Source organism: Polyodon spathula, chromosome 11, assembly GCF_017654505.1.
Source record: "Polyodon spathula isolate WHYD16114869_AA chromosome 11, ASM1765450v1, whole genome shotgun sequence".
Taxonomy (NCBI): Eukaryota; Metazoa; Chordata; class Actinopteri; order Acipenseriformes; family Polyodontidae; genus Polyodon; species Polyodon spathula.
In genome coordinates, this window is record NC_054544.1 from 21,951,272 (window position 1) to 21,974,001 (window position 22,730).

The window sequence follows — 22,730 nt, forward strand, 5'->3', positions numbered from 1 at the left end:
ATCAACTGTACAAGAGTCATTGGCAGCATGAAAATTTAAATCACCACAGCCTAGATCCACCATATGCACATACACTTTATTAGGACCTGTCTACTCAATAATAATCATGCATTACCTGTTGTACATCCAACTAGCTTGATATTTTCAGGAAATATCAAGAGATACATTTTTAAAAAGATAATTAGAGTATGAGTCTATTATTGCCTAGCTACATGTTAAATAATGTCTTGTCACTTTGACCTTCGAGTAATATGAAAAACAAGGCTCATCCTCAACGAAATGTGTTTGTTTTTGTCCACATATATGTCATCCGGGAAGACACCCCCACCACCCCCGACAGGAAAGAATTGCACCACTGGACTCGCAAACATGCATTGCCAGGTGTGAGGAGCGGTTTGTGCACTGCAACCAGACTATGGTATCCCGCTCTGTAGAGTTCTCGGCGGACCGTTTTTGATGAAACAGGCTGCTCGCGCCCCAGGTTGAAATTTGCAGTCAATTGATCTGCAGTTGCTCACCTGTTTTGAATTGCACTTTGAATTAATGCATGGATATCACGATCCTGGAGTATGTGCTTCTGCCCACTGTTGCCCTTTGCTGATGATGTCTTTCCCTCAGAGTTCCATGCCCACATCACCTTAGACACCGTTGCTCGTGAAACATCAACAAGTTGAGCTGTCTTGGCCACTGAAGCTCCTGTCAAACGCGACCCAAAGATCACACCTTTTACAAAGTCACTGAGGTCTCCTCTTGCAGCCATGCTAGCCATAATTACAGAAAACCAGGCCTGTCCAGCATTTTTACACCCTTTATGACCCTAAGCATGCTGGGATGTTATTTGCTTAATTAACGCATGAGCCACACCTGTGTGGAAGCCCTTGCTTACAATATACTTTTTTTGTCCACTACCTGTGTGTGTGTGTGTGTCTATATATATATATATTATATATATATATATATATATATATATATATATATATATATATATATATATATATATAATATTCGACAAAGTCGTACGCAATCTGTTGTGCAATACACTTTGGTTGGGGTTTTTTAGAAAAATATTTTTTTTCCAATGGAGAGGTGTACAGTACTGCCACCATGTTACTGAACATGTATATTAATAAAATGACAAACATTTTTTAGAGTAAAGATTTTATAAAGATTTTAGTGTCCCCTATAATAATATAAATGGATTACTGTAATCATTATAAACATAGCAAAAGTTTAAATAATGAAGAGTATGTGGAAATAGATAACTTAATTTACAGTGTATTTGCCCCAATGTTAGTTCCAGTAAAGGTATATCATTTTTGGCCAGCGAAATTCCAGACCACTCCTTCTAACAAGGTGTTCTGAAGCAGTATTGTGCGTTTAAAATTGCCTTCAGTCAAACATCACTTCAGAAGAGGGACCACATCCACATAGTGAACTGGAGCACTACCAAAAAACTGGTCCAGAATAGATGGACTGCAGCACCACAGCACTTACCAGTCCCCAATCCATTCAGTGTGACGGAGGAATGCTGTGCAATTACACTGTAAATTTTATTAGGAAATACAGAGTGAAACGATGCATACCAGGAACACAATGCCTCAGAAATCCCAATCAACCAGAAATGAGAATAGAGCTGTCTAAACAGATTAACCACACCACTCCACCCCCACCACACAAGCACACATACTGCATTTGCAGCTTTAAACCCTAATTTCTACACAGTTGACCATTTAAAAGTCCTTGGCTCTACACTAAGCAGAGCATGTAGGGAGAGGTGCAGGCTAACAGTGGTTGTGGACCATAAGGAATCAATGGCAGCCACTGTTTGCTATTTAGCGAATCAATTTCAGAAAATTCCTTTTGACTGTAACTTTCTTCCCATTGTGAGCAGTTTCAACATTACAGTAAATGTTATTGTCTGAAATGTGAAAGGGATGCAGATGTATTATAAAATGTAGTGATTTTGCTTTCTGCAATGTCCTCAATACAAATTTGTTCAAGTAATTTTTCATCTCTCTTTTTCATGGAAAAACATTTTAATTACACTGGCAAGGGTGGTTCTCTTTGGTGATGTCAGCCTCCAGGATCCAAATGTCAAATACTAAGAACAGCCCAAGCCCAGACACGCTACTGAAGAGGGCAAGAACCTACAGGCTTTACTAGGAAGTTATATTCACAGTCACACTATTATATTCATGGAAAAGAGGGAAGCATGTTCCCATTTTATAAGTTCATAAGTTGTGTGTAGGGTGTCTTTTATTATTATAAAAAATATCATCTATTGCAGTTTGGACGCGAGAACCGCAAATCGAAACTGAGCGGTTCTGTCTGCTCAAACTGTGCAAAAGGTTTTCTGTTATAAGACACAAAATGATGCACTGACTTATTATAAATCACAAAAACAGCTACTAATAAAAAGTGGTGTTTTGCGATGTTCCATGCACTGGATGACATGTATGCACAAGATAAGATGTACTGGACTATTGATAAATCTGTATATTTATATAGTTATATGCCATTTATAATAGTTTTAAAGACAGAATGGGTGAGGTCATTAGTATTTTTTTTGTGTCATGTTTGGTACACAATGAAGATTCAGTCAGGACAGAAGTTATAAGGCAGTGTGCGGCAGAGCACAGCTCTGTTCTTTAGAAATTGGCAGGAATAGGGTTAAATTCCCCTCCCTGCCTGGGTTCATTGTGTTCAGGTGGCTGGGGTTGATTAGATGATTAGTTTAATTAACGATCAATCAGCGCCCAGCAACCTGACATAAAAGACCGTCTCTGGGCCTGTAGGTGGCGCTATCCCACTCTGACTCCAAATGTGGCAGACTGGTGAGTGGATAGAGGCCCAGAGACAGTCTGGAGTTCAAAAAAATAACTATTTTATTATAAACACAAAAATGAAGGGGCACAAGGGCCAAAACAAAGCAATTTAAAACACAAAATAAACAAAATAAAGCAAAAATACACTCACAAAAATAAAGGTTTCCAGGCTGGGCAATGCCTTCAGTGGATTCAAAACATTCAAAAATCACAAACACCAAAACACCAACCTGCTTCCTCAGCTCCCTCCTCCTAAATGAGAAGCAGAGGCCTCCTTTTATGTCAGGTGGCTGGGCGCTGATTGATAGTTAATTAAACTAATCATCTAATCAACCCCAGCCACCTGAACACAATGAACCCAGGCAGGGAGGGGAATTTAACCCCATTCCTGCCAATTTCTAAAGAACAGAGCTGTGCTCTGCCACACAGTGCTATTTGTGTTCAGCCCTAATGAGAAAGTGTTATTGCAATGCCACTTTGACCATAACCTGTCCCACAGTACTGTACTCTTATTTTACTAAAAAGCACCAGTACCCTTTTTGTAAGTTTACCATTGTGTGCCACGTTTTTATATGCTTTACCATACCACTCTGGGCTTTACAATGCTTACCTATAATTTATCAATCTCTCACTGTGTTATATTACACACTGCTATTATAAGGGTTACTTTAAGGTATGAGGCTTGTCACAAACCTGTATCCCCTTATACTGTACTACTTGTGTCCTGACTTTGATGACACCCACCTTCGCTATATACCGCAATTTACTGAAGTACAGACGCATCTTGTTAAACAGTTATTTTGAGAGCTTATTTTTCTTCACTAGGCACTGTAAGAAAAACAAAAACAAACAAAAACACACACATGAAAATCACAAATCAGTAGCAGTTTCTTTAGTTTTTCTCTGTAGTAATACCTCAAAAATGAACAAAGAACAACAAAAAAGCAATAAACAAACATGTTATTACCTGCGTTGCTGTACACATCTATAGTCTGTGCACATGTTCTCAGATCATTTCTAGTAAGAATTATGAAAAAATCACTTTATCATACCCTTTTTACTCAATGAATTTAGGTTTATAGGTGCTTTTTAAGAAGTTTCTATTCTATGCAGAGTTAACTCTAACTCAAAAGCATAACTGCAATAAAAACACAACTCTGAGTACTATAAATCACTAACAGATCATAAAAAATAACAATCACTTAAAACTGATTCCTCAGTGCTTTGAAATTTCCAGCTGCACTTGTATCTTTCCTTCTGAAAGGAACGGATTGAAGTAATGCTGGGGTATTTGTATAATGCATAAGAAGATCAAAAGGGACCATTTTGTTAAGACAAAAATGTATGTTTGTATTTATAACAACTATAAAACACACTTACTCTTCATTCAAGAACCACTTGGTGAACTACAATCAGCTGTGTTGTGCTTTTAGTCTTGTATCACAACACAAAAAATACTTACATCTATTACAATAAGATATATCCCAAAACAGCACTACACTACAGAAGCGCTAATCTGGATGCAAGTGAATACATTTCCCAATATCCTTTACACTCAGCAGTTCAAACTAGGGAGATTTGTTTCATTAATTTTTTTTCTTCCCTGGGAGGTTTCCAAAATAATTTGCACAAACAGGAAATTTGTGTTAAGTGAATTTGTATAATAAAAACTTACAATAAGGGTGAGGCTCAAACCTTGAAGTTATTCCAAAAAAATAAACCTAAAACTGATTCTCTAGCATTGAAATTGTTATTTTTAGTTTCCTTCCAGTGAGGCACACTCTCCATTTAAAACTAAGGGGCACGCAACCACACTTAAGATTCTGGTTTGTAAATAACAGATTTGCAACTCAGAAAATCCTTCTGATCCATCTCATCAAAACTTTTTTTTTTTTTTTTAGCTGGACTTGGTGATCTACAATCGGCTTAAAAGAATCACACGCAGAAATTTTTCTTGAGTGTGCCCTTATTTATTCAACGTAAAGGCATACATAAACAGCCTGAACTACTTTAGTGTGTATGTATTAAGTTATATATATGGGTAAAAAGAGATTCCCAGATAGAGGTGTCTCGGAGAGCCTGGTAAGTAGTTAAAAGAAACGTAATATTTACTGCATAACTGCATTTCTGATGTTCTGAACTACTTTAGTGTGTATGTAGTAAGTTATATATGGGGTTTGAAATAGAGTTCCAGATAGAGCCATTTTCCTAATCAAATCGGACTGATAATAAAATTCTGCAATAATTGATGTACTGAAATGACAATTTTTCAAAAGTATGAGGAGGGAAAAATTGACTTCTCAAAAGCCTTCAACTACAACTGAAAACATATATTGCATATTATACACAGCAATATATATTTTGACAGGACGTAAGGTGGGTCTTAGCCAAGGACGGTTTAATTGGCGACATGACCAGGTGCTGCAATATTTGGCCTTAGCAATATATAACAGACGAAGAACAACATCCCTCTGTCCAGGGGAGCAACCTCAAAGAAAAGTTATTAAAACCAAAACTCGTCACAGACAACTGGAAGCTGCTAAAGACTGGAAAACACTGGCTGATGTAGGACAACGGCTTATTTTCCCACCTGAGATTGTCACTCCTAACCTTCGACCTGATATTGTGGTCTGGATCAGCATGCCTTGTTCACCTGATCAAGTTAACAGTGCCACGGGAGGATGCTGTGAATGAGGCGTTCGCAAGAGGAGTTGAAAAATGAAAACACAAACTATTCCTATATAGTCTAGGTGGCAGCAAGAGACTGAGAGGTTGTACCAAGAGCATGGCGCCGAGCAGGTGGGGTCTTTATACCCAAAGAAAAACATTCTATGAGTATCGGTCAGTTTCACCCTATTTCCCTGTTAATCATGGAAGGCAAGATTTTCTTTAGCATTGTTGCTCAGAGATTGTCAGCTTACTTACTGAAGAACTGCTTCATTCACACTTCAGTACAGAAAGCTGGTATTCCATGTTTCCCAGGATGCTTGGAGTACAATCTGGCAGCAAATTCAAACAGCTACAAAGGAGAGGAAGGAGCTCCATGTGACATTCTTTGATTTAGCTATTGTATACACCACATGAGCTTCTTTGGGCAGCATTTGATTGATTTTCTCAGTGTACCGAGGACAATAACAAACTTAGTGAAAGCCTACTTTGGAGATTTGCAATTTTGTTTTCAACTTCTGAATTCACCACTACATTTTTAAAAATTGGAATAATGACAGGAAGCACCATTTATCCACTGGCTTTTACCATTGTAATGGAAGGAATTATTAGGACATTAAAATGGGTAGTGGGAGGAGAACACTTGGCTTCTGGAATACGACTGCCACCAATTAGAGCATACACAGACAACAAGACAATCATGACTGCAACAGTAGCCTGACCAATCGGTTATTGGCAAAACTAATCAATAACACTGAATGGGCACAAATGCAATTCAAGCCCATCTCTAAAATTAAAGTAGTGGATAAGAGGTTCTACATTAATGGTGAGGCAATACCAACAGTGTGAGAAACCTTGCGAAAAGTTTTCGGAGATGCATGGGGACCTAAAGGACACAGTTTGGGTTGGAGAAGTGAGACAACAAGCAGTGCAAGATGAACACCATGGACAGCGGTACTTTACCGGGCAAACAAACTCTGGTGCTTTCAGTTTGGTCTACTGCCAAGACTTCTGTGGCCACTCACTGTGTATGAGGTTTCCTTGACAACAGTAGAGAAGCTGGAAGCATTAATCAGTTCATACATCAGGAAACGGTTAGGAGTGGGACTGTATGGTAAAGGGATACTGCAGCTGACAGTCTCAACTCTAACCATGGAGTTTAAGTGCGCCAAGGTTTGATTGGAAATGACATTGGTAGAGTCACACAACAAATATGTGAGGGAGGCAGCACCTTTGTTGAAAACTGGAAGAAAGTGGGTGACAAAGGAAGCTGTGGAAGATGCAATGGCTGCCCTTTGCTGGGCTTAACTGAGTGGGGGGAGGAGCTACTCAGCTCAGTCCAGATGGTTGTCATGCTGATGCACCAGCATGCGCTAGGGAGGCCGCACTGTGGTTGATCCCCGAAGCCAGCATTGCAGCCGTTGTGTGCTGATGCGCCAGAGATGCAAAATAGGTTGATCCCTGGAGCCAACATTACACTTCAGCCATCGACCAGGTAGAAGGACATTCCATCAGATGGAAGGAAATGCAGATGGATCACATTAGTTTACATTAAAAAGAAGTTACACTGGTTTGCAGAAGTATTCACCCCCTACAAATAATTTCACATTTTGTCGAATTACAAATAATTTATGCACAGTTTTTCAAAACAAACCTTTTTTATTCAAAGCTGTAGTGGTTAAACTAAACATTGTTATATGAGGAGGAAGTTAAATGTCAGAAAAACTTGCAAAGAAAATGTACAAAATGAAATTTACTGGTTGCATAAGTATTCAGCCCCTTAAGTCAATACTTGGTAGTATCACCTTTTGCAGCAATTAGTGCTATGAGTCTTTTTGGATAGGTCTCTACTAGCTTTGCACAGTAGGATGGTGACATTTTTCATGGGAAAATCGCTCCAATTCTGTTTGTTGGAGATCATCGATGGACTGCAATCTTCAAGTCTCGTCATAAATTTTCAACTGGACTCGAGTCAGGACTTTGACTGGGCCTCTCAAGAATATTAACTTTCTTCTTGTTCAACCACTCGCTTTGGCTTTGTACTTCGGGTCATTGTCCTGCTGAAATGTGAATTTCCTCCCCAGTTTTGGCTGACTCAAACAGGTTTTCCTCAAGGATTTGTCTGTACTTTGCACCATCCACCCTCTATCCTGACAAGCTTCCCAGTCCCTGCTGAAGAGAAGCATCCCCATAACATGCTGCTGCCACCACCATGCTTGACAGCTGGGATGGTGCTGACTGGGGTGATGTGCAGTGCTGGGCTGCGCCAGATGTAACGCTTGGGATTTAACCCGAAAAGTTCATTTTTTGTCACGTCTGACCACAAAACCTTTTTCTGCAGTATCACCTACACGCTTTTTTGCAAACTCCATACGTGCTTTAAGATGAGACATTTTTTGTGTAATGGCTTCTTTCTTGCCACCTGTCCATACAGGCCAGCTTCATGTAGGGATCGGCTTACTATTGATGTGTGACACTGACTCCAGTCTCAGACCCAAAACTTTGCAAATCTCTCAAGGTCATTGCTGGCTTCAGAGTGACATCCCAAACCAGTTTCCCACCTTGCCTGGCTGCTCAGTTTGGGAGGGCGACCTGATCTTGGTAGTGTCTGGGTGGTATGATGCATCTTCCATTTCTTAATGATGGACTTCACTGTGCTAAGACGGATAATCAGCGCTTTTCAAATTTGCTTGTACCCTTCTCCTGCTCTGTGCCTCTCTACCACTTTATCCCTGACTTTTTTCAAAACCTCCTTGGTCTTTACGGTTGCTTTGTGGGATCACTATGTGAGTTGCAGCTTGAAAGTCTTTATATTCAGTACCTGAGGGAAAGTATCTACAAGTTAAACTACTTTGAGTACACACAGGCTGAAACCACTTCACTAATTTTGAGACCTTTCAAAAAAATAATTTGTACCTGAGCTGATTTAGGGCTGCAGTAGCAAAGGGGTTGAATACTTATGCAACTGAGATTAATCTGTTTTTCTCTATAAATCTTATTTATTTATACTCTATGTCCATTTGTTAATTCCATCAATGTGGAGTAGTTTGTGTAGATTCTACAAGTAAAGGCTAATATGAAAGTGTCATGGAGTATACTCAGGTGCCAACAAAATATGAAAACTGTGCAGTGGGAGTGAATACTTCTGCAAACCACTGTATGTTTTAGGTGGTGCTTATCTTGGCGAGAGTCGAGTCCAATATCAGCATGAAGTTTTAACACCTACTCTCCTATTTTATTATATATTATATATATATATATATATATATATATATATATATTATATATATATATATATATATATATATATATATATATATGTGTGTGCATTGAGAACATTGTATTACAAAGCAAGAATACATCTGATTTCATCATTAGTTTCTATCATTACTCATCGCAAAACTAATACAAACAGATACATTTTTTGATTAGCAACGCACAAAGAAACTATGAGTCAAAAAATGTTTAACTGAGGCTCTAAATAAAAGCAATGGCTTAAAATCGATTAAATCTCCAGGTTTCTAATAATTCAACCTGTTAACAAACAAAGTGGTTTATAATTCCACATTATTGTTGTAAATAGTTTTTTTTATGCTTTGTTTCTGTTATTAAAAATAAAAAAACAACTGATCACAAACATAATTCCACATTATTTTGTTGAAATGCACTATTATGCATGTTAAAATCTGACAGAAGGGAGCATTATATAAAATCGGAAGCCCCTGCAATCAGCTGAATACATTTTTTTTCTAAATATTGATGAGTTTCCCTTTGCAAAGATACCTCGCATATTTTATTTGCTTGCGACAAACTAATGAAAAAATTATCCTCTTTCTGTAACGTTTCTTTTTAAAAATCTACTCAACTCCCCCACAAATACCACAGGGATTTCATGTACAGGTCGTGAACAAAATTGTAATTATAATTCCTCTGCCTAAATCAGGGCAATGTCACACCATTTATAAGCCATCATGTGCAGCAGTTCTTGCGCCAGTCCTATTTTCTACCCTGTCAAGCAGGAACTTAAATCATCAGGACAGCATCTGTTGTGACAACCACAGCTAGTGGGCTGCATGCTCTGTGCTTGGGTTGCTCCCTTTGGCATTACAAACAGTAGCGGGACAAATGTTTCAATATTTAAACAAACACAAACATTTATTTAGAGGCATAAATTGACCGTATTCACCAGAAGTATCAAATGTAATGTAAATTGCTAAAGTATAACAAGAGAGACTAAGAAACAAAACAAAAAAAATCCTTCATCTTTTATAATTTAAATAAAACATGTTTATGATATTGGTTTTACTGTAGAACTTTTTAGGTAGATTTAGTTTTTTTTTTTTTTTTATCCCCTTCATGTTTTTTCCAGAGCTGTAAAAAGCTCTAAAAAGAAAAATGCACATTACCATGCAAATAACATGGGAAAACTGAAATGTATACATACAAAAATACTGCTGTAAAATTTTATAAGGATGTAGCTAATGGAAGTGCCAAACACGTAAGAGTGCAACCCAAAAGATGGATACAAAAGAAGTGCTAAAATAATGCTTTCTATTTCTGGTCATCTAAAATAAAGAACTACTGGAAGAGTAGAAAGAGTCTATAAAATTGGTGTTGTTGATTGCATTTAAGTATTTGGCTAGGTTTAAATAATATGTAAAAGAGTTACAGCAAACCAGTATTTTTAAAATGTGGCCTAATACACAAAAGTGAATGACCAAAGCGTGCAGCATTTGATTCACAACATGCATTATTCATTCTCTTGAATGATTAACTGTAGTAAGAAGTGTACTGTACCTCTCTGTAGCAGGAATAGACATGCCCTAAAAACAGCATGCCATCAATTTAGGTTGTTACAAGCAGTATGAAGTTGAAAAACGTAACCTACTTGCAACCACAGGTGATTTTTTCTCTCAGCGAAATTCCCCTGGGAGATCTGAAATACAGTATGTATCAATATAAAAAAAACAAACAAATAAATACATAAATAAACACTGCTGAAAAGTATTTAAGTAATTTTTTTTTTTTCCTTTTAAAGGGTTTTGTGGCTCCAAAGTTTACATTAACTATTTTTAACAGTGTATCTTGCCACAAACCAGGTATTTAATCTATATTGTCAGGTGTATTAATTTGAGTAATTTGACAATAATGTTCTCAGTTGCTAATTATTTCAGATGGAGATTAAAATACTAAATAATAAAAAATAAAAAAGAAGATGCCCCTTAATTGATAGTCAGACCCAAACCAGCTTCCAGACAGGGTGAGGAAGAAATCAAAAAGGAAAACAGAATCTGTGGGTATACAGCCTGTAGAGTACAAATGAAAGGAGGTTATGATGAGGTTGTATCGTGCACTTGAGACACACAGTGTCCATTTCTGGTCATCAGAGTATCAAAAGGACATTGTGGCCCTGTAGAGTCCAACAAAGAGCAAACAGACTAAGACCAGGGCTTAAAGGAATGAGCTATGCTGAAATAATATAATCTATTTAGCCTCGAAAAAATAAGAATTGGGGGGAGGAACTTGATTGAAGTCTTTAAAATCTGAAGAGAGGTTGATAAAGGTAACCCTATCCAATACTTTAAGCGCAAAACAGACACCAGGACCAGAGGATGCAGATGAAAATTAAGTAGACACATACAGGAAAGAGGGAAGGAGACACGTCTTCACACAGAGAGAGTAAATAGGGTATGGAATGGGTTACCAAGTTGATGCTGCTGAATCACTGGGATTCTAAGATCCAACTTGTCAGTTTTGAGATAAATTAGCTACTAGGAAGGAACTGGAAGAGCTAGATGCGAAGAATGACCTCCTCTCTTTTTAAATGTTGTTATATTCTTAACTAGAGATCTGAAGAGATCAGTATTAAAGATTAACTGGTTGCAGATATAAAAAATGCTCTTTGACAAATGCAAAGACGGTCTGCGGTAAGTGCACTGCACATTTTGAAAAGCGCAGGATCTGTGTGATTTGTGCCAGCACTTGGACTTTGTAAACGATTGTAAATGAAGCCCACTCTGTTCAAATGTTTATTTATTCATGTAATTTCAATAGTTTGTCAGTGTATGCACTATGTTATGTAAGCAATAAGAACTCATTAAAAAAATACTTATTTACATCATTTTAGTTGTACAGTTTTGCATGAACATGATATACCCATATATTTTCAAATATTTGGTTATTTAATTTTTTACCATTTTTTGAGGTTGCGCTTTACGTAATATGTCTGTATATAAAAACACATTTCTGTTATGGTTGTTTTAGGTATGTCTATAAAACGCGGCCGTTCTAGTGTTAAAGATCTCCTGTGGTCAATGCCAGTCAGCTGAAAAGCAGACGTGCTGAGGTTGACATTTCCACAAGATATGAATGACAAACATATAGCAATGAGAAAAAAATAAACAAATAAATGGGGTTACATTAAACAAGAATTACCCAAAATAAAATAAGCATTCACTTGAACCCAATACTATATCCACATCCTTTGCTGCATTTATACAGGTAGAATTATCATGGAAAATGTTGGACCACCTTCTAGCTAACTTAATGACTCCGCCCTCTATTGCCAAACACATAACCAAAAAAAAAAAAAAAAAAAAAAAAAGCGTATTTAGGTAATTAAATGGAAATAAACCATTTTTTTAACACTTGTTTAAACCTGTTTGGGGGGGGGGATGTCTAGTTTTCACTATTTCTCATTTCTTTAAAAATTTTTTGGAACCTTGTTTGTTGGGGGGGGGTGGGGGGGTCTAGTTTTCACTATTTCGATTTTTTAGAAAATTTGTAAATTTAAATTCTTTGTTAATGACACCGTGTTTTGCAGGTGTTTTTGGCAATTTAGATTTTTAAATAATGACACCAACATATAAGTCTCAAAAAATAAATAAAACAACATTTACAGCAGTTACTAAATTAAATATAATTGTCAAACCATTAGTGAAATGCTTTCCACTGGATCCCCTGTCAAGGTTTCTTACAAGGAATTAATCTAATAATCTCAATGGTTCTGCCAACACCACAACTTCCTTAAAACAGCAAACATATGGGAGCTTTTAAATGAACTGCTTCCATTCTAGCATTTCATCTTAAATGCTTGCTGTCGTGTTGTTTTCATAAACTTTAAATTAAAATAATAATAATAATAATAATAATAATAATAATAATAATAATAATAATAATAATAATAATAATAATAAAATAACAATAACAATAACAATAACAATAACAATAATAATAATGTGTTAACAAGTAGGTCAGTAACATATGTCCCTCATCATGACTACAAAGTCAAAATCAGAGCTGATGACAGTCTGGTGAAAAAGTTGACTATGACATATATCAACAGTATTACAGAACAATACTTAATAGCCTAGTCACAAATTGCAAAATTACAATTTCATAAGTGATTCTCCAGATATATAAATCACTACCCAATATATCATAACTGCTGGTATTAATACAGCACCTCTGGACTTCCAGGCGCCTGTGTTTGGTCAGCTTGTTACCATCCTTCTTGCATGTTTAAAACATGCGATATGCCAGGGTTTTTTATTTACAGACTGACTTCATGGCACATTCGTAAATACTGACACATCTTTTTAAAGGGAGAGGCAGTATTGTTTCTGTTACAGGCACCAATGGAGCTTAACCCAAAAAAAAAAAAAAAAAAAAAAAAGTGGCAAAAAAAAAAAAAAAAAAAAAAAAAAATACGTTTCATCACATTAGCAAAAGAGGGAAAAAAAATGAAAGACTAAATAAGTCACCCCCTCTCTTTGGCACTCCCACTTACTATCTTGAAAAACAGCCCAAACGCTCCGCCTCACATAAAAGGTCGAAACCTCCAGAGAAAGCAGTCAGTTGTCCGGGAGTGTCCGGGATGTGTTAAAAGGATATGTTTTAAAATCATGTCTTTTGCTTGCTGTAGTCCTGAGGAATGTACAAAATCTGAACGAGACCAGTTTCAAGTAGGCCCGACTCAAACCAGCACTGAAAAATGCCTTTATGTAAAAATACCTCCCATTCTGCTCTCTAATGATCTGCGACGATATCGGTGAACACTATCCTCACTTAAACATGTTGCTTTACATGGGTTTCAAAAAACATGGTGGAGGATGGTGCAGATTTGCCCTACACAGCCAGAGCAGCTTTGATTAGTGTGGCCTCCATATTCAGCCAGGTGGCTATCACTCTGGGAGACCACCTGATTAGCCAAAGTAACAATCGCTATCAAATCGATGCTCAATTATAGCAATAACACCCTGTATGTAATATGTCGTTTGTTTTACGAAGACACGCTGGGTCAACATGAAATGACCACCCTAACCGGTGCAAACACATTGTACTTAAAAGTATTTGCTTAAATTCAATTATTTAAAAAAAAAGACCCAAAATGTTTTCAAAGGGTGGGTGGGGGCTATGACAATATTATTGGAAGTCTAATGAGAGATTAAACATACTGTATTTTTAAAATTTGGTTGGCAATTTATTCCATTTTGGAAACTTAAACGTTCACACTCACACCCAGTAAATTCTTTCCACTTACAATGTCGACAGTCTGGAACAGACTGATGAAAGGGACAGGCATGGAGAGTTTTTCAACCCAAACACATCATCCAGGTGTTGGCATGGCTTTAACTGTATTGTGCTGTGCTGAACAGGACAAGATAATTAGTGATTCAGTGAAGCCAAACTACTTGATAGAGATTAATTCTGTGATAAAAGAAGCATCTCCATGCAACACTGCTTTCCATTACAGACCCTGCTCATGAATTATTGAAGAATGCCAATAGCTTCACAACACAAGTTTACTATTACAGACTGGATGTTCTGTGGCTATGATTGTGCTGGAATGCACTGCAGTGCCCCAGCCCATTTTACAAACATGGTGAGTTTACAATTCAAATGATGTTGATAATATCCACTACATTAGGCACCTCCTGTCTGACCGTACTATGAACAAAATAATCATTTAAAATCAGTATAGATCATTCTTTTATTTTGCTTTCCTTAGATACAGCAGCACTATCAGGTGACTTAACCTTTGCCTAAATGATAGTGTTGTCAAACTTTGAAGAATATGTGCCTGCAGCTGAAAATGTAACAATAAAAAAAAAGTGAAATATGGCCCAGTTTCAGAAAGTTGTAATGCAGTAAAGCATTCATCTATACCATGGAACAGGTTATTCAGTGGTAATGCAGCAAAGCATTCATCTATACCATGGAACAGGTTATTCAGTGGTAATGCAGCAAAGCATTCATCTATACCATGGAACAGGTTATTCAGTGGTAATGCAGCAAAGCTTCATCTATACCATGGAACAGGTTATTCAGTGGTAATGCAGCAAAGCATTCATCTATACCATGGAACAGGTTATTCAGTGGTAATGCAGCAAAGCATTCATCTATACCATGGAACAGGTTATTCAGTGGTAATGCAGCAAAGCATTCATCTATACCATGGAACAGGTTATTCAGTGGTAATGCAGCAAAGCATTCATCTATACCATGGAACAGGTTATTCAGTGGTAATGCAGCAAAGCATTCATCTATACCATGGAACAGGTTATTCAGTGGTAATGCAGCAAAGCATTCATCTATACCATGGAACAGGTTATTCAGTGGTAATGCAGCAAAGCATTCATCTATACCATGGAACAGGTTATTCAGTGGTAATGCAGCAAAGCATTCATCTATACCATGGAACAGGTTATTCAGTGGTAATGCAGCAAAGCATTCATCTATACCATGGAACAGGTTATTCAGTGGTAATGCAGCAAAGCATTCATCTATACCATGGAACAGGTTATTCAGTGGTAATGCAGCAAAGCATTCATCTATACCATGGAACAGGTTATTCAGTGGTAATGCAGCAAAGCATTCATCTATACCATGGAACAGGTTATTCAGTGGTAATGCAGCAAAGCATTCATCTATACCATGGAACAGGTTATTCAGTGGTAATAGCATTCATCTATACCATGGAACAGGTTATTCAGTGGTAATGCAGCAAAGCATTCATCTATACCATGGAACAGGTTATTCAGTGGTAATGCAGCAAAGCATTCATCTATACCATGGAACAGGTTATTCAGTGGTAATGCAGCAAAGCATTCATCTATACCATGGAACAGGTTATTCAGTGGTAATGCAGCAAAGCATTCATCTATACCATGGAACAGGTTATTCAGTGGTAATGCAGCAAAGCATTCATCTATACCATGGAACAGGTTATTCAGTGGTAATGCAGCAAAGCATTCATCTATACCATGGAACAGGTTATTCAGTGGTAATGCAGCAAAGCATTCATCTATACCATGGAACAGGTTATTCAGTGGTAATGCAGCAAAGCATTCATCTATACCATGGAACAGGTTATTCAGTGGTAATGCAGCAAAGCATTCATCTATACCATGGAACAGGTTATTCAGTGGTAATGCAGCAAAGCATTCATCTATACCATGGAACAGGTTATTCAGTGGTAATGCAGCAAAGCATTCATCTATACCATGGAACAGGTTATTCAGTGGTAATGCAGCAAAGCATTCATCTATACCATGGAACAGGTTATTCAGTGGTAATGCAGCAAAGCATTCATCTATACCATGGAACAGGTTATTCAGTAATGCAGGTACCATGGAACAGGTTATTCAGTGGTAATGCAGCAAAGCATTCATCTATACCATGGAACAGGTTATTCAGTGGTAATGCAGCAAAGCATTCATCTATACCATGGAACAGGTTATTCAGTGGTAATGCAGCAAAGCATTCATCTATACCATGGAACAGGTTATTCAGTGGTAATGCAGCAAAGCATTCATCTATACCATGGAACAGGTTATTCAGTGGTAATGCAGCAAAGCATTCATCTATACCATGGAACAGGTTATTAGGTGGTATGATCATGGATCCCATTTACACTACAATTTATATGCTTGTTATACAGGAAGCATCAAAAACGAAATAATATTACAGAATCTTTTATGGCTGGTTTCACAGATGCATATTCACATTAACTCTGTTACCTTGGGTGAAGTACAAAATCTGAGTCTGTGAAATCAGACACCTGGACATCTAACTAAAGCATTAAGTAGGTATTATTACTACAACACAGCATTCTGGAAACTGTACAGTGGTATTTACTAAGGGTACTCTGATACTGTATCCAACACGTTGCATCTTTCTGTTTCAGAGTTGCACAGAGTTTTGATTCCAGATACTACAAATCAGCTAAAAAGAGCCAACTAAATTATTATGGTGTCGAAAAGCCCCATTCCGAGATGAAAGACAGTCAACAGTTCTTGTACAAGTATGATATGTTGAAAGCACGGCAGCCCTCTTAATCAACTGGAGAACACATTCCACGCCCTGCACAACATTAAACCATACCACATACCTCATAAAAAGCATGTACTAGACGTCCAATGCTTACAAAATCGAGGACATTTTCATTACAGAAGATTTCAATAAATACTGGGATGATTCCAAAAGAGACATGCTGGGATACATTTGAAATAATAAAACAGTGCGATTGAGAACACCTTTACTATATGGAGGGAGACTGGCCTTTCTGCCCCATTCAGTAAATGCAAGACACACCAAGTCTTATATGCACAAAAAGGGAACAGGCTACCCCCCCCCATTCCCAAGAGAAGACAGATATTAAAACTAGAGGGGGTGGGGAATATTCAGGTAGTTGAATATAATATACTGCAAAGATTTGACAAAAGGCAAAAAAGGACCAAGGTTAACTAACAGTGCAACGACTATGGATTAATCGATGAGACTTTCTTCACATAATGTTTTGTTTTTGGCATTTTGAAGGTAGTTATTTTTCAAAGCTCTGCTTTAGTTTGCTCTGCTTGTAGTCTTAATGTTAAGTCAGGGTTAAGCATTAGTTTTAAACCACTGCAGAGGAAACATTATCCCCCAGCTTGTTTGAATTATGATTAAGGATATGTCAATAGCACAGTGGTCACAAGTTTCACAGAACCTGTGAATTCTGCCATTTGTTTACACCAGCCGTTAAAATAGGAAGTGAGCAGTATGTCTTGAGCAAAGTAAAAGCTTACACAGAACTTAAATATCATGGTGCCAAAAATGAGCAGCAAGGCCTTTAAAATGAGTCTACTGTTTGAATTCCCGTCCAATATGGAGCTGGTCGAGACAGCAACAGCAGGGAAACACAATTCATTACTAAATGAAGGAACTGTTCTTTCAAATGAGCTTGTAAGCTCTACTGTGTAAAGGCCAGAAAATAGCCTTTGAGAGTAGTCAGTCTTGGATAGTGGCCAGCTTGGAAACATAGCAGCCTGTGGGTTTTCATCCAAGAAAAATAAATATATAAATAAATAAATAAATAGAAAGAGAACAAGCTCTGGACAATGCTGGAAAAACACTAATCTGGCCTCATGTAAAAATTAACAAAAAAAAAAAAAAGCTTTTAAAAACTATAACCACAAGTTCACAAGCATTCAAGGGTTGGCAGGAATGCTCCACTTTACAGTAGTTTGGTTTTTATTTTAAGTTTGTTGAAATAAAAAAAAATAAAAAAATAAAAAATAAAAAAACTTAACTGCTGGGGTTAGAATCCCATCCCTGATCAGACAGGTGTGGAATGTGGCCAGGGGTTCACAGATTTATTGATTGTCAATTATGTCTAAATATATTGGCTTTGAAGAAAACAAAAAGCGATCCCCACGTGTGAAAACAGGATCTTTATCTGAGTAGAAAAGAATAGTATTTACTTTAGGAGAATTTTATCCCGCAAATGTTTAGGGAGGAAGTGTCCTGGAGTGGGATCTCCTTTTCAGTGGAGTAGCGCTCAAGCAGTTTCCTCAACTTTTCCTTTCTAGTTGCTTTTGAACAATGTTTTTTGTTGTGAATGTTTCATGTTTATTTAACCCCACACTGGGATTACCATTGCTGGTACACTAGTGGCAGCTACCTGACACTGCAATTGATTTTCATTGTAAATAAAACCTGATCGTCTGTGCCGGTGTGTCAATTGCAATCACTCTCTCTCTCTTAATCTCCCTTAGTGGATTCACACACCTCTATTGCTAGGGTGGGCGGCGCTCTGCTCTCACCGTTCTGCCTATGGAGAGTTCTGCTCAGAGCATTAAGTGCTACTGTCAACTTTGCCATTTACAACTTGCTGTAAAACTGAATAAGAATCAGTAAAGTACAATCTGTCTGCATTTTTTATAATCTTAAATACTCCTTTCAAATTAAACATGAATCGCAATACACATCTTTTCTTTATTTCCCTTTAAAAACTACCTTTTCAGAAAATATCGCCATCAAGCATTTTGAAACGGAATATTTATATTCCATTTTTACCAGATTTGAAAACACACATTTTAGTATAATATATTAAGTAAGGAAAACATATCATGTGCAATATACTTTTCATTTTGTTTGTTGTCTCTCCTATGTTGATCTCAAAACACCTCATCAGCTAAAAGGGCCGTGATGATAGCTCTAAAATGGCAACAGCTGCAGTTCCGTGGCAAGGAATCTAAATCAATTTTGATTCATATTTGCAAATTTAATAAGAAGACAGTCTAAATTTTCAGTTTGTGCACGCCCTTCTTTCTGGGTCATTTAGAAACGTGAAAAAAAAACGATTTATTTCCGTCACTCTATTATTTTTTTTTTTTTTATCTAAACCAATCAGGGCCTTCATAAGACTTACACGATTTGTTGTTTCAGGTGTCAGTATCATCGTCATTAATTAATTATTTAGCCAATCGGATCGGGTAGTTTTTAGATATGAGGGCGTTAATATTATACGCACTTGGAAAAATGGCATCACCGTCTCACTGGCTGCTACCTGCGTCACGTGGTACACGCAACGAACTCGAAGCACAATGAACGCTTCTGCAGCAGCACGTGACCATGAAGACAAGTACCATAGCCGGGAATGGGAAACCAGTAGCTGTACAAAATTAGAAATAGATTTAGTAATTGATTCCACTAGAAATAGAAATGATAAATTAGATCTAAATATTTAAAATTTTAAGAGCTTAAATACAGCAGCAAAAAAAAAGGAAAAGTAGAAAAGTAAAGTACTTTAAAAGAAAATGTGAAACTACAGGACAGATGAGTAGTGATTTGTCGGTCAGACTTAGTGCACTGAGCGCAGCTGCGTCATGGATTTAACACCTACGATGTATTTTAAAAAAATGATACTCACGGTATATTTTTTATTTTACTTATATAATATATTCTCTTTTGTAATAGCCATTAATAGTTTGGTTTCGATGTATTTGTTTAAGAGATCATGTGACTTTAAAAATGTTATTATTTCTGAACAAATGCATTACAAATTTTAATAAAAAAAGCTTGAAGTAGGCAGGGCTTGTAAGAAAAATCTAACATGGAAGCTGTCAGAAAGCAAAGCTAAATTTGGTAGGCAAAAAAGCCATTTTATATATTTAAAAATATTTTTTGGTTTAAGTTAGAGTAAAACTAATTACAAAAGTTGTTTTTTTTTATTTTTATTGTTGAAATATAAAATTTTGTTTGACCACCCTAATATTACAGAGCTCAACAGATTCCTATGTTTTGGCTTGTGTGCTGTGTGCTAGAAAATTAAGATCAACAAACGCTTCCAACACACTGCGAGACAGAGTTCTCAATTTAGACATCAATAGCAACATGTATTTTCAATCATCCATGCGGATTCAGGATCATTATGGGTCGTCCCCCTTTGGATGCATCATTTTAATTGGATTACCATTTAAAATGTAACTGAAGCTACCTATTTGCGGCATTGAGTCTCCTAAATATCTTCCTTGTAAGCCTACCAATAACAGAAGTTCTTATTCATGGTGTTAAAAGATTTACAGCCCCCTGCGACAGCAGCATGAATCTCCTTCGTTATCTGTTCATATGTACACGTTTTATTGCTTCCCATCTCAGATTTGGCATACAAAACTTGGATTCAAAAGAATCAATTACAAAAAGGATTACATGTGCATAGTAACTTGTAATTGATGAAATAGCTGGATTTGCTGCTCATTCAGTATGGTAAAAATATGCAGATGTATTTATTTACACTGTACCTATACACTTGATGCAGTGAAAATAGGTACAGCAAAGCATCCTTGCAATGTGTGGTACACAAACCTTCAACAGACAGCTGTACATCTGATTAAAATAAAAAATAATAAAATATAGAAGTATGATTTCAAAACCTCCCCAAGGCCATTAAAATGACAACACCAATCATTTCTTCAGAAAAGTGAACATAGTTGACATGTAATTTTTACTATGGCTATAAATGGAAATGTTTTCCAGATATGATTTTAGCATGTAATAAGAGAGAAACTGGCTGATGTGTTTTGTTTTTGTTAAAGGGTTATTCCATGCTAATGGGGTACATTCTGCCCTAATAATACAATGGATAAAATATGTTGAAATATATGGATTTACAAAACTTTTAGATGATATTTTTCTATAATACTAAAAATAGTTATTCATATACATTTTTACGTATATCAAGCATTTTTTGGTGGTGGAGTGATTTTCAGTTTAACAGTGTACAAAATCCTTTTTCTTTTGAAAACATGTATTTCGTATTTAACCGTGTCTGTCAAAAATGTTACATATGTTAGCAGACAGTTGAATTGACAATTGAGTTTTGCAGTGCTGAATTGCATTCTGTATCTCTGTTTATTTATTTCTATTACTGGTCAAACTTTTCTATAGCACAGTCTGTCCAAAACAAATAATGCATGTAACAACATTTAGATACTGTGCATTTATTGAACAAACAGAGCTGGAAGATTCAAAAAGTCACATGTTAGCTACTTCTACAGTAGGATGTGTGACATCATAAAACAAGGACTTAGCAATCTGATACTGAACTAAGCTCTTCCCTTTACAACCTCCTGGCCCAAAATTATATGGCTGCCACCCTCACTCCATTCAACCGCTCATCCTACACAACTGGCTGGTCCACCTTCATAACATTCTGCAAGCAAAATCAAAAAATCCCTTCACCCATCAACCATGATGTCATTCTCTCTTTTCTCATTCACGCAAAAGACAAACTGCATCTCTCCTTGGGAACTCTCAAATCTTATTTAGCGGGCATTCAGTATCACTACTGAATGCCCGCTCCAGCCAAGACCCACCCTTCGTTCTCTGTATTTTTCACATACCTCTTTATAGACGTGCATATTGATAAATCCTCTCTTGATCACCCGTTTTATCACCAAACTCCTCAATAATGCGATCCAAGTCATTATTTTATTACTATAACATCTCAAAAAGCTCTGCAAATGTCTGTGATATTCTTTGAGTGCTGGATGCGGAAGCAGCTATCTTTGACCGTTTGTTTGTTATCTCTGTGGTGCATGAGGCTACTGTATTGCTCAGATACGCCCTTTTTTTCCCAGCTTCATTCGGCTCCTATCGGTCTCACTCGGTCATTGATAGGTTTTCTTGGCTTTTTCCAGAGAAAAAACGACTAGAGACCTGTGGTTTACGTCTTTTTGATTAGTACTGGAAAAGGAAAATTGTAATGTCGGACCTGGTCCGACATAGGACCGCAAAGGGTTAAACCAGTTTTACTGTGAAAAAAAAAAACACTTAAAACAACTCATGTAAAATAAACAGTGCAGTGAACAGTGAAAATAAATGGCCTGACCTGGCGCGCCTGACAGCTGCTAAATAAATGGACCGTTAAGGGTTAAATGTTGACCAGTTGCTTATGGGGCAGTGGAATCGCACAATTGTTCTTCACTTCCTGGTATTTACTCAGCCCAACAGAATATTGCTAGCATACACGGAGTGGGTGCCATCTCTCTATTTGGCCACCAGAGGTTTTCTCCCAATCAAGAGAGGAAAAAAAAAAAAAAAAAAAAAAAAAAAACTGTAGTATTGATTGTCAATAATTTAAGATAAATTTTCTTGTTAACCTTCTGCTTTGGATTGGTGGCGCAGATGTGGGGAGCCGGGTCCACTTCCCATTTTAAGGGTCATTCCATGGTAAAGAGGTACAAAAAGTGGGACAAAAAACACACTCAAAAACAGGGAAAACAGTAATCTCTCTATATTGTCTATTTTCTGTATTTAACAGTTAAAATATAGTTTCCTTCTGCATTTCATCATCAGAGCTGGTTGAACATCATGGTCATTTTATAAAAACGTATGTAACACGAACAGACAAAACTGCCAAATTTGAAATAGAAATATTGTTGGTTTTTTTTTGTTTTTTTTAAAGTTTATAAC

At 36.9% G+C, this 22,730-nt stretch overlaps 1 protein-coding gene across 11 annotated transcripts in view; it reads right to left on the reverse strand.

Moving 5' to 3' along the window:
- The window catches only part of adarb1b (adenosine deaminase RNA specific B1b), a 161,441-nt gene that overhangs the window by 101,323 nt on the left and 37,388 nt on the right, over positions 1-22,730 (reverse strand). For 5 of the 11 annotated variants that reach the window (XM_041263479.1, XM_041263478.1, XM_041263473.1 and 2 more), the window contains exon 3: positions 10,381-10,428. The exons of 5 other annotated variants lie outside the window; for them this stretch is intronic. The gene's annotated coding sequence lies outside the window, so the exon portion shown is untranslated. One more of the 11 variants, XM_041263474.1, reaches the window with a different exon arrangement.